General features: G+C 57.3%; 1 long non-coding RNA gene across 1 annotated transcript in view; it reads right to left on the bottom strand.

Annotated features, from left to right (window-relative positions):
- The window catches only part of LOC133040651 (uncharacterized), an 83189-nt gene extending 70327 nt beyond the window's left edge, over positions 1 to 12862 (bottom strand). The window contains exons 1-2 of the long non-coding RNA XR_009689021.1: positions 12778 to 12862; positions 10941 to 11021 (exon numbers count right to left, since the gene is read on the bottom strand). This is a non-coding gene — a long non-coding RNA (uncharacterized LOC133040651). The remainder of the gene's footprint in view (positions 1 to 10940; positions 11022 to 12777) is intronic.
- Between the last annotated feature and the right edge of the window lie 383 nt (positions 12863 to 13245).

The following is a 13245-nucleotide window of genomic DNA, read 5'->3' on the forward strand; positions in this document are numbered from 1 at the left end:
TGCGCACCAGGTCCCCGCCCTCGGGAGCTCCTGCAGTGACAGGGGAGCCACTGTAGGCAAATCACCCTGGGGCCTGCGCTGCGGGGCACAGGAAGGAGACACGCATGACAGCTGTCCCATCCAGCCCCCGGGAAAGAGGAGGTCACCAGGCCCAGGAGACAAGTGATGGCCCCAAGGCTGCAAGGATGAAACCAGTCCCGACTTCGGGCCAGAAGGGTCCTGAGGTAGCTCACAGATGCCCAGTTTAAAAATTAAAACACACAATAAACAAAAAGAAATCATCAAGGCCGATATCCAGTATGTATGTATAGTCCTTATTTACTATGTGCTTGGGGCACGTCCCCAGTGGTTCAGCGTTAAAGAATCCTCCTGCCAATGCAGGAGCCGCAGAAGACGCAGGTTCGATCCCTGGGTCAGGAAGATCCCCTAGAGAAGGAAATGGCAACCCACTCCAGTGTTCTTGCCTGGAGAATCCCATGAACAGAGGAGCCTAGCAGGCTATAGTCCATGGGGTCACAAAGAGCCAAACACAACCGGGTCCACGTGCTGGGAGCGCGTCAGCACAGAGACAGTGGCGCCTGGGCAAGGACAAGGAGCCTGTTCTAACGGGACCCTGGGGCTCTGCCTGGCTCCCGCCCTCGGGCAAGGCCTCTCTGCCTCTCATGCGGAAATGAGGCCAGACTCCACCGACTTCTGGGGACGCCACATGAGCCAAAACTTCCCGGAGCGCCCGCCAAAGAAGGAAGCTCTTCTGCTGGGCTGGGGAAGCAGCCCCATGACCAACTCCGGAGAAAGAACCACAATCCCACAAAACGCACTTTAAGGTTCTGTCCCCAGTGAGGCATGGGCTTCCCCCACTTTCGTTTCAGGCGGGTGAGTATTCTGTAGGGAAGCAGGGGCAGGGAGCGAGGGGCACCCTCAAGGCAATTCCTGAAATCCGACAGAGGAGCAGCTGCTCCGGGCCTTGGGGAATTTCCATCTCTGCTTACACATAATTATCTCCTAAAGCAGCGCTCCCGGAGGGCTGACAGCGCCAGTGGCCCCAGGTCACCTCCTGGACCGGCTGCTCCTGCACCAGTATCGCAGAGGGAGGCCTGGAAGACGGCCCAAAGCAGGGCCACCCGCAGCCCACTCCTCCCAGGCCCGGATCGCAGCCGTGCCAGGCCCTTTCCTCTGGAGACGCCGAGAGGAAATCAAACGGGAGCCAGATAAGGAGCTCCGACGCCGAGCAATCCGCAGTTATGAGTCCCTGGGGGCCATGCGGGCCAAACCAGCCCAGGCCCGGGCCATCAGGCTAGCCATGCCCGGGGAGCCCTCATTCCATCGACGACGGGGCTTGGACACGGGCCCGAGTGTTTTCACAGCAAATAGGAATGACAGCGCACAGCTCTGCGGGGCCGGCGATGAGCTGGGGGCAGGGAGGGTCTGCGCGCCATGGCTGCCGGCGCGCCCGGCCCCTGTGCCGCACCCTTCCTGGCCCTAAGCTCTGCTGGCCAAGGGAGGCGGCCCGAGGCGCTGACTCCGCTCTTCTCACGGTGACGGAATCCACGGAAGGATGCGGGCTCTGAGCGCCCTGGGCGCACAGGCCTCAGTCAGCAGTTTCTACGCCTGCCGGGGCGCTGCACCATCCCTGGCACCACCCGCTCCAGGCTGGCAGCAAGATGCGCCCCGGCCTCGTCTGCTCTCTCTTCTTGCCTGTGATTTCTGCGTGGGGAGCGGGTGGTGCACAGGCATCTGTGAGGAGGCTGGACAAACAGGAGAGGGCGGTGGGTCGAGGATCAATAGAGCAGAGAGAGACAACCGCCGCAAAATACCCAGGCGCCGGAACACAGCGCTGCAGCGCCATCTAAACCCAAAAAAGCCTCCTCCGGCTGCCCACCTGCCGGTGATGCTCACTGTGCTTGCGACTCGACACTGGCTCCCATCCCACGGGGGCAAAAGGCCCCTCCCAAACACACATGCATGTGCTCACACACACACACGCACACACACGACTTCCACCTTCGCACCCCCACACCAGCCCGGCAGGCGCACGCGTCCACCTTGAGGCCTCCATGGCCGGACCGCATCCCCTTCACACTACAACTCCCCTCAGACACGACTGCTCAGCAAGGCCTGCCTGCACCCGCTTTCAGCGCCTCACCACCCCGTGCCCAGGTGCTCCCCTGACGTCTCAGTGACCATCCCCACCTCACACACTGTTCTGGGTCCACCAGTGTCCCCACAAACCCACAGCCACCTGGAAGCTGAGAACGTGACCCCTTCTGGAGAGAGGGCCTTCAGATGTACACGGTCAGGGTGAGGCCACGTGGAGGAGGGGCCGGCACACAGAGAGGGGTCACAGACACAGGGAAGACGCCTGTGGTGATGGAGGCAGGGAGCAGCGGACGCAGGCACCCCCAGGAACAGGGCGATCAAGGGACAGGTCCTCTCTCGGAGCCCCAGGACAGTGAGAGAACAAGGTCCTGGTGCTTAAGCCATCTGGCTGGTCCTTTGTTGCAGCACACTAGGAAACTGGGATGTGTACCATGAATTGTGATCAGCTATTTATGGTCTGTTGCCCCTCACCAGAAACTAAGCCCCACGAGAAAAGGATTTTGCTGTCTTTTGCTCAATGCAAAATGCCCAATGCATGGAATAGTGTCCGCCTGAAAAACATGTATTTGCTGGACAGAGTCTGAGTGAATGAAGACAAGCCTACAAGTGAGGTAGGGGGCTGCGCCCACCCTACAGAGGGCACAGCTGAGGGGCCAGTGTCCCAGCTCCACTCAGAGACAGCAGAGCCAGGACCGGAACTGAATCGAGACCTGTTGGTTCCTTAGAGAAGCAATCTTGAGCTCCTCCGGGCGCTGAGCGGGCCGCGGCCACGCGAGCCCTCGGGGAGCACGCGCGTGGAGTGGGGTGCAAAAGTGCAGGCGCCCCCTGGGCAGGGCCACGACCTGACCCAGGCCACCCCAGGGCCATGTCCTCGCCTGCAGAATGAGGGCAGCCGGCCGGCCTGCTGGTGAACACGCAAGCAAGGCCCGTCTTCCCAGGCTGCTTCCACGAGGCCCTCTCAGGCCCGGGAGCCGGGGGACAGCCGTCCAGCAGCTGACGCAGGGCAGCGCCTCTGGCGCTCTTCGAGCGCTGCTCTGAAGTCTGGCTCACGCTGCAGGGCACTTGTGCTTGCACGCCCCACAGTCACACCCTGGCACACACACACGCCTGGCCTCACAGCACCCAGAGCTCTGCAAGCCCTGCGGTCTGCGGGCTCGCCTGTGTCCCCACCGGGCAGGCGGCTCTGTTCCTCCCCCGCACACACGGGGCTCCCCCAGCACCAAGGTTCCCTTCTGCCCCCGGACCCGGGCAGCCAGGGTCCTCTGGAACCCTGGGCACAGCCTTGCCCACACTCAGCCGGCAGGCCTCTCCCATTTGCGGGAACCATCAGAAAACAGCAGGGACTTCAGAAGAGCGTGCCATTGCACCCGCATGCATTGCACACACACGCGCGGTCAGGGCAGGAGACCACAGTAACAGCACCCCAGGGCTGGTGCTGTTGGGAGCGAAACCAGGCAGGGGGTGAAGCGAGAGCCCCCCACCGTGGGCTGCACTTGCCGGCCCTCCCTGCAGCGATCTCAGCTCACAGGGGCCCAGAGCAGCAGACGGCAGACTCTGCAGGGCACCCGGAACACTGCGTGGTCCTCTTTTCCTGCAGCTAGAAGAGGCAGCATGTGGCCCATTTACCCGGCGTGGAGAACAGGGTAAACAGACCCAAGCCTCAAGCCCAGAGCCCCGTCCCACCTCCACACTGAGCCACCAGGTTCACAGCTGGACAGCCCCTCTCACGGCCCGGCTCGGCCTCAGAAACAAAGCGGAGAGGCTGTAAGAGGATCCGCAGGACCCAGTCACCCTAAGCAGGGGGGCCTCTGCTCTGACAGCCCACGGCAGGGCCGGCACAGGAAGAGAACCCCAAACCCTCCATCCCGCGGCGTTCCCACAGCCCCGCCTGACCCGGCTCTGCCTGTATCCTCCTCCACGTTACCAGACGATGTGCACTACCACATTTACCGAAGGCAACACTCATTCGTGCATTTAGAAACACAAGGAAAGGGGCTTCCCAGGTGGCTCAGACGTAAAGAATCCGCCTGCAGTACAGGAGACCTGGGTTCAACCTCTGGGTGAGGAAGATCCCCCGGAGAAGGAAATGGCACCCCACTCCAGTATTCTGGCCTGGAGAATCCCACGGACAGAGAAGGCTGGTGGGCTACAGTTCATGGGGTTGCAGAGTCGGACATGACCTAGTGATTAAACCGCCATTAAGGAAAGGAGAATATAAACGAAAGTAGCAGTTGCTTACTACTGCTGAGTGCGTGCTGGCAGTGTGCTGATCCTTACAAACGTGACTCTCGGAATCCCCGCAACAGCCCTGTGGGGTGGGTCCTGATATTATTCCTGGTTTACAGATGAGGAAACCGAGGCTGGGAGAAAAGACAACTTTACTTACATCACACAGCCACGAACGACAGAGCGAGAGCAGGAAGTGGAGCCTCCTCCCACCCCAGCTGCGCCTCCATCACTCCTGCCTCCTGGCCTTCCTTGACCGGCAGGTGCAGGACACTGTCATTAAGTCTGAGCCTCCCAAAGTCCACTGTGCGGCTCAGTCCGCAGGGAAAGGCCCGGTGAGGCCTCCAGATGTTCCCTCTGCCTGCCCAGGACGCTCAGAGACCACCCGTCAAGCATCTTCCCAAGCGAGCCAGGAGGGGGCGGAGGGGCACCGCCTGCTGCAGGGACAGCCCGGCCGCAGGGTGCTGCTTCACACGGGGAACAGAGGTTGTGCCGAAGCCAGAGTGTCTGACTTTCTGGCATGCGTTCCCCTAGCTCAGCTCCCAGGCCTGGCACCTCTGCCTCGTCTACGCAGAACAGAAATGCTATCAATGCGCTGCTTACAAGCACTTGCCTCCTTGGGGAGAGGCTCGCAGAAAGACTCTGGCAGGTCACGCCTGAAATAAAACGATCCATTACAGTGCCCAGCCTCTGGGAAAAGTGGAGAGAACGTGAAACCGGGAGCACTTGCTTCCACTGCCACGTTCCCACCCCTGTCTGCAGGACACCCTGAGCAGAGCCGTGGTCCTGGGGGCTCAGCGTCCCCATTCTCCAGGGCCGTGACGCCTCCCCCACAAGAAAGATCCCAAAGTCAAGTGAGTCTCATAGCCACACCAGCGATGGTGAAACGCCTACTAAGCACTATCCATTTCTATCGTCTGGCAGAATGGCAGCCCACGGGGAAGGGGCGGCCTCATTATCTATTGGTGCTTTAAACCCGCCCAGCCCTCAACAGCACAGCATGGGGATTCGCTCTACCAGTTCAAACATGTGGAACCTGTGGCATACTGACTCCACTCCTAAAAAATGTGTGCCTAACAGTATGCATGTATGAAGATATAATAGCAAAACTAACATGTTAGATTATGTCTATCAATGGAGGACTGATTCATAAATTATGATACATCAATACTATAAAATATTTTGTAGACAAAGTAAAAGAAAGAAGAATGCATGAAAAGATCTATGAGATCCATTATATGAAAAGATCCGTATATATGAAACAATATATATGATGCAATCCAATTTATGCTTACAGAAGAAACAAGACTGTATGTTTCTGGGTCTGGACAGGCTGATTGGAAGTTCCAATTGGTCATGGCTGAGGAGTCAGCAGGGAGGGGCCCTTTGAGGGAGAGGTCCCAGGGGAAGGAGAACTCTGTATCTGCTGCTGGACTTCACTAAGTAGATGGGAGGGTGGGGTGCAAGAGTGTAACAAATTCATGCATGGCTTAGAAAAAGGCCAACAAACTGATCATGATGGGAGGGTGGGGCGCAGGAGGGTAACAAATTCATGTATCACTTAGAAAAATGGCAACAAACTGATTGAAAAATACCACCACCACCACCAAAACAGGATTTTTTTGTGTTCTGGCCAGAAGCTGCCACAGCAATTTGAAGGAGTTTGGGGCCACACTCCAAGGTCTTCACAAGAATGGATAAGGAAGTTCAAGTGCAATCTCTAAGCCACAGACACACCGGATCAGGGTCGACATGGAGGAAGGGCAAGGCAGATGGCGCAGAGAGCTCTGGGCAGCGCTGTGGGGGCAGCAGCTGCCCCCCGAAGCCGCTGGGCTCCAGGAGCCACTGTTCCAAGACTCGCCTCCCTCTCACCCCACGGGATGAGAAGAAAGAGAGAACCAGGGTGAAGGAGGATTCCCTTTCCCACAGCAGAGGGGAGGTCACCCTGTCACCAGCAGAGCCACTCCCAAGTGAAGCTGGAGAAAAAGGGAAAGCAGGGAACGTATCAGTCATTAAGTCATGTCACACTCTGCGGTCCCACAGACTGTAGCCCGCCAGGCTCCTGTCCATGAGATTCTCCAGGTCAGAACAATGGAGTGGGTTGCCATTCCTTTCCCAGGGGGTCTTCCTAACCCAGAGATCAAACCCTGGTCTCGTGTACTGCAGGTGGATTCTTTACCATCTGAGCCACTTTCCTGAGGCTCCAAGGACAGCCGGGCTGGCAGCCCAGCGTCCACCCATTCAACTCCCTCTGAACAACCAGTCAATCCTCCCTTCACATTCAACACTGAAGCTGAACCAGTACACACATCAGAGGGTTCTGCCAACAGAACAAGAACCACATGGAACAAGGAGAGATCAATCAGTGATCTCCTGGGTAAACACAATTACTCTTTCTGCTTGCCCATAGTAACATGTCTGTAAATTTAAAGATTTGATAAAGACCTTGTTTGCTTCCTAATAATAACTAAAACAAACACACAAATACACAGCTAAACACACAGCAAAAAGAAAAAGAGGGGCTTTGCTTAGGACACGATGTTCAGGAGGCAGGCTGACAGCTGACATCCCCAGGTCAGGTGCTTTCCTCCCCCTGGAACAGGAACCCGTCAGTGCAGCAGACACGCAGGGCACTGGAACAGCCCACGGCGAGGCGACCACCCTCAGGACAAGGGACAGAAGCCCCGTCTTGGGGGGAAGGGGTGTCCCCCACACGGCAGGGCAGCGGAGTCGCTGTGCGTCGTGACTCACCGAGGCGAGGCCTTCCCTGCAGAAGCCGGGAGCAGGCAGGCCCAGCAGGGACCCTCAGTCCCCTCGCAGTGAGGACGCAGCCCAAGAAAAGCCAGGACCTAACTAACGGGCCAGAGCTCAGCAGGAGCTACCTAAAGAGTCCGAGTGTTTACGCAAAGAAAACGGGAAGCCTGGGCAACGGACGCCGGCACTGGCAAGGAGAGAGGGCCCAGGACCAGCACACTCCTGACGTGGCGGCGGGCCCTGCACAATGAGGACACGCAGGCCCCACGAGCGCCCCTGGGCTTTGACGCTGCTTCCCTGCTCCCCACCACACTGCACCCCTTGGGGGGTGGGCTCACCTCCCAGCAGGGCCGGCCACCCCGAAAACTTGCCCAACAACCAGCCCCGGATGTATGGTGACCACCCACCACCCCCATCCAGAGCCGAGGCCCATGGCCAGCACGGCCCACTGGGTCCCCCGGGAGCAGGAGGGTGCACATTCCACCCAGGGAGGTGGCCTCCACGGGGCTTTTCCCCTGCGATCGTTTCGCCTGAAGTGTGAACATTCAAGCCTGCCGTCCCTCATGGACTGGGGTCTGAGAACCTGAATTCCATCCCGAGCTGCTCCAGGAAAGGTGGCAACGAAAGCCAGGTGGGCGGGCGAAGACAGGGCAGGGCTTGGGGCTTATCCTGGCACCTTCCTCCTTGAGAGCCCACAGGAGGCCGCCGTGGTTTCTAGAGCGGCTCTCAGTCTGCACATGGCATCAATACCCGCCTGCGGCACTAGACTGGCCGTGAGGGTAAGTGGGGGAGCGGAGACCTGGCCCCTCATCTCTCAAGCTCAGGTCTAAGGACGGAACACCGTCCACGGCCAGCACCCCCCGTGCCCTACCACCTGCCAGCCTCAACGGCGTGAGTCCAACCCTCACGCTCTCTCGGGCCAGTTACCCTGATGGCCTCAGTCCTCTGCTGCCCCTTGGGGACTCCACGCAGCCCCCGGGGCCACCTCTAACCGCAGCCCCAACCCAGCCCGTCTCCAGGACGGAGTCCAGCGCCAGCAGGGCGGCCTGGCCCCTGCCTCCCGGGCTCTGGACTCACAGGCATCAGGGCTGCCACGTGGGCGAACATCCCACCCCAGCTCTGGGGATGCAGGCGCCTCTGAGCCGTCTCCTCATCTGAGCAGGGGAATAACACGACTGACCTCCGGAGCCCCTGTGAGCCCAGCAGAGGACACCCCAGCGATCCAAGAAGGACCACGACTCTGCCTGTTCCCAGGCTGGCCCCAGAGTCTCCGCTCTTCACAACCTTGCTGTGTTACTTCCTCACAGTGAACGAACACGGGCAAGCTCAGAAAAAAGGCACGTTAGAGATCTAAAGATGAAGGGTCATAAACATACAAATTAGGCTCCCAAGATGTGAAAGACACCAAAATTAACTCATTATCACAGTAATATGAGAGGAGGGACGAGACGGGAAGAGAAGAAAAAATCACTTCGGAGGAACTGCTTTTAAAATATATGGCCTTGCGACTTTTTCTTAGACTTCATTTTTTCCAAAGATTTAGGAAGATTACATTTCAAAAGCTCACAAAGGAGACACTTCTGGGTTTTTTTTTAAATTGTTTCTTAATTAATATCTTCAGAGAACTAAGAGGTACTTTTATAGGCTGACTGAATCTTAATAAAATTCTCAGAGAAATTCTGGCATCAGTCACAACAAACACCCTCTTGGAATTTAATTTCATTTTCCGCATACAGCTTACTATGGAAACTCATTTATGATGATACCACCACCAGTCAAAATCTGCCTAGAGCACAAAAACTTCAAAGTGCCACAAGAGATCCTATAGGACTTGATGGAAATTGGTCCCACATTTAGCCAAATACTCATCTAACAGAATTCCCCCATGACAAACTGTCCAGATTTTACCGTCAAAATCACCTCTTCCATCCTCTTCGCAGCCCATAGCTCCCCTACCCTCCCACCACATACTACAGCTCTAACAACGCCTCCTTCCAGCCAGAAGTCCCCAAATTCAGTCTCTTTCCCTTTTTGCACAGAACGGGCAAAAGGTAACTAGCCACATCCATCTTTAGCCCCTACCAAAGACCTGTTCCCTCTGGCTCCTAGTTTGCCTCAAGCCCCGCCTTTCTTTTAATTCTCACTTGAAGTATAGTTGATTCACAAGGCTGAGCCAGTTCCAGCAATCCCCTCCTTTCGGATGATGCTAAGACCCAGAATATTCACTGTGTTGAGAGTGCAGTGGGAAACCAAAAGCTAAAAGAATTATTTATAAGTACAAAAACGTACTTTAAAGCCTATTTCCCTGGAGGACAATTCCTACTGGAAGACTTAATCAATCCCATTATTCCAAGCACCCATGGGCAAGGGGAGAGGAAGGGGTGAATGCTAACCATCACTGAGTACCTGCTGCAACTCACAAGTGCATCTAGTTTAGTGCAAGGCAGATACTATCAGCCTAATTTTACATACACGGAAAACAGGCTCAGATGGATTAGGCGACGGGCTCAGCATATACACCAGGCCCACCAGACACTGGGCTCCTGAGTCATGGACTCATAAGCTTCCAGAGTCCTCGGGTGCTTAGGGTAAAACCTGCCCGGATTGGAGGGCACTTTACAGTTTACACATTGCTTTTCACATATAAGATCTCATTTAATATCTCAATCCTGTAAGAAAGAGTTAAGAATTAAGTTTCCGTGGGGGAGGAGCTTGGGGGAGAAGGGGTACATGCATACGCATGGCTGAGTGCCTATGCCGTTCACCTGACACTATACAACATTGTTAATTAGCTACATCCCAAAACAAAATAAAAAGTTAAAAAAAAAAAGAATTACTCTTCCACTATCACAAAACATTACATGCATGCATGCTGTCGTGTCCGACTCTTCGTGACCCCATGGATGGTAGCCTGACAGGCCCCTCTGTCGGTGGATTCTCCAGGCAGGAACACTGGAGTGGGTGCCATTCCCTCCTCCAGGGGATCTTCCCCACCAGGGATCGAACCCACGACCCCTGCTGCATCTCCTGCATCACAGGCAGATTCTTTACCGCTGAGCCACTGTATCTTATCCTGCCTTGATACATGGTAGGGGCTCAAACGACAACTATTATTAGCACCAGAATTTTTATTAATTTAATAGCTCTCAGTTAAAGTAAAATTTTATACAAGAAACTGACAGAAAAGGATTACTGAAAATGATGTGGTGAGACCCAATATGGATTTGAAAGCTACTAATGGAAGAGAACATTCAGTTATGATAAAATACACACACACACAGAACCCTCCCCGTGCACCAGCACCATGGCTTGACCGTGAATGTGCCATGTGACCCAGCCATGGCATTTCAACTTCTCAGCATCCAAAACAAGATGGCCAGGAAGTGCCTCTCAACTTCCACTGAGAGACTGTCCAGAGGGTCTAAGGAATAGGGGTGGAACAGACACATTATTACCTTGAGCAATTTTTAATGTGCTGTATCTAATGCACTATTTGCCTATTAACTTCATTCACTTGAAACCTGGGAGGTTCAGAAATGCCACATGCAACAGGAATCAGCTCCGCACTTCTCGAGTCAGAACGGAAAAGATGACAGAAGTGTGGTGGTACACAGACGGCAGCATCAGTCAGACAGAAGGAAACCTATGATCCTGTGGCAACAAGAGGGGCTTCCAGGTGGCTCAGCGGTAAAGCATCATCCTGCAGTGCATGAGGCCCAGGTTCAATCCCTGGGTCGGGAAGATCCCCTGGAGGAGGGTATGGCAATCCACTCCAGTATTCTTGCCAGAAAATCCTATGGACAGAGTAGGCTGGTGGGCTACAGTCCATGGGGTCACAGAGTTGGGCATGACTGAGCACTCACCCCACAGCAAGGGGAGATCCTGGGGGTATTATTCTTCGAGTAACGCTGCTCCAAGTGGATCCACTGCACATCCACTCCAGGCTTGAAGGTTCAAACAAAAGAAAAAATTCAGGTCCACAGATGAGACATACATAATTTTTTAAAGCACAGTTAACAACTTTATGGTAATGATAGCTGAACAGGCAATACACTAACTGTCCACCATAATACACCACTGTCCATTTTCAGTACCCCGACTGAAAATCCAGTACCAATTATTGTTAGTTTTTGGTTCTGTTTTACCTTATGCAGCCTCTCTTGCTTCTGAGCTGTGTTAAGTCCACCCTAATTTCTTTATAATAGGCTGAGGTGGACTTTGTGTGGCTGATCTAGATTCACAAGGAAAAAGATGTCAGGTTCCCTCAAACAGCTACTCCTGGCACCTAAGACTGCCTAGCTCATTCTGTATACCGCATTTCGCAGATAAAGAAACTGAGTTCCAAAGAGGGGAAGTGATGCACTGGAGGCCATCAGTTCAGTCGTTCAGTCGTGTCTGACTCTTTGCACCCCATGGACTGCAGCACACCAGGCTTCCCTGTCCATCACCAACTCCCGGAGCTTACTCAAACTCATGTCCATCAAGTCGATGATGCCGTTATTGGAGGCCATAATCCTTGCTAATACATCTAGGCCTAGCACAAGGTCTCAATGCCCGCAGTGTGGGTCTCCAGCTCTATCACTGTTGCAAATGACCTGGCAAGCTTGTGTCTTGAATACAAAGTTTATTTGAAGGGGAAAAAAAAAGCTAACATGAGTCATCTCCACTGTCAAGGGGCACCACACAGATTATTCCAATAAAGCATCTGCAGAACCACTTGTTTCTGAAATAGCCAGCCTCAGTCCGAGAATCAAAGGCCGTGTCTTACGCCCCTTCAGGACGACCACGACTCTGCGAACAGAGGGTCTGCTAGGCTTTGCGGATCTGTAGCCGAACCCAGGAAATACCGACGTGGCTGTTGCTGAAGAGGGGGATGGGGGTGGGTGCGTGAGGCTCAGAGGGGGTCAGAGCTGCGTTTTCTCCTGGCAACGGTTATGACTGCATGCAGCCCAATCCTACTGTCCAAGGGACCCCTAAATATCCCATCCACTCAGGGGTCCCTCATCAACTTCCCAGACAGCAGCGCCGCAGTCGGGGAGGCGAGTCTGGCAGACGGCGAGGGGAGGTACTTGGCCCAGGCGATAGAGGAAGCGCGGCTCGGCCGCCTCCTCCAGCAGTTCCAGGAACTCCCCACCGGGTCTCCGGGCGCCCAGAGGCGTCCCCAACTCTGAGCCCGAACCCGCCCCCCCCCCCACCCCGCCGCGTCCGCCCCGGCAGCGGGGAGGGGGCAAGCCCACCGCCGCTCCACTCCGCCCCCGGCCCCCCGGTGCCCCCCGCGGGCCTGCCTTCCCGCTGCTCACCGCGGGCCCCGCAGGGCACCTGCGGGCTCCAGCCGGGGACCCCGAGCGCGCCCCTTCCTCTCCGCGCGCCGAGCACCCGCGCCCGCCGCCTCCGGCGACCCCCGTGCCCCCGTCCCCCGGGACCGCCGCGCGCCCGCACTTCCCGCCCGGGCCGCGGGGCTCGCGGTCCGCCCCAACTTTCCCGGGCGCGGCCCCGGCCCGCAGAGCCGGGACCCCGGCCCCGCGCAGAGACGCGCGGCCCCGCGGCCGCCGCCCGCGGCCGGCACGAGTTGCGCTCGGGACGCGCTCGGGGCCCGGGCCTCGGCGGCCGCCCGGCTCTGCGCAGGGCCAGCGCGGCGGGAACCGCGGGGCCGTCGCCCCCCGCCCAGCCCGGCCCGGCTCGGCTCGCGCCGCCGCTCACCTCCGCCCGCGCCGCCGCCGCCACTGCCGGGAAGACGTGGCGGTGGCCGCCGCTCGCGCTCCCCGCCTCGCCTCCCGGCGCCCGGGCGCGCGGCCCCGGCCGGCAGCGCCAGGCGCCCTCTGCCGCCGGGAAGCCGAATCCTCCCGCCCTAACCCTAACGCGCCCGCCCGGCCCGGCCGCCCGCCCTTGAGACGCGCGCGGCCCCTCGCCCCGCTCTCCACAGCAGCTGTCCGAGACACTCCGCCGGAGGCCGCGGGCCCGCCTCGGGGAGCCCGCCTCGTGGACCCGCCTCGGGGAGCCCGCCCCGGCCAGCCGCCACTCTTCGCCCCCCGGCGCCCCGCCGCCGGTACGGGTCGCGCCCCAGGAGGCTCCATACCGTTTCTGCTTCCCTGAACCCTAACCCTTGCCCCGGAGAAAGTCAGGTCAGGCTGGGGAGCAGCCGGCTTGCCGTCCCCTCCCCTAGCTTAG

This window comes from Dama dama, chromosome 2, assembly GCF_033118175.1.
Source record: "Dama dama isolate Ldn47 chromosome 2, ASM3311817v1, whole genome shotgun sequence".
NCBI classification, from domain to species: Eukaryota; Metazoa; Chordata; class Mammalia; order Artiodactyla; family Cervidae; genus Dama; species Dama dama.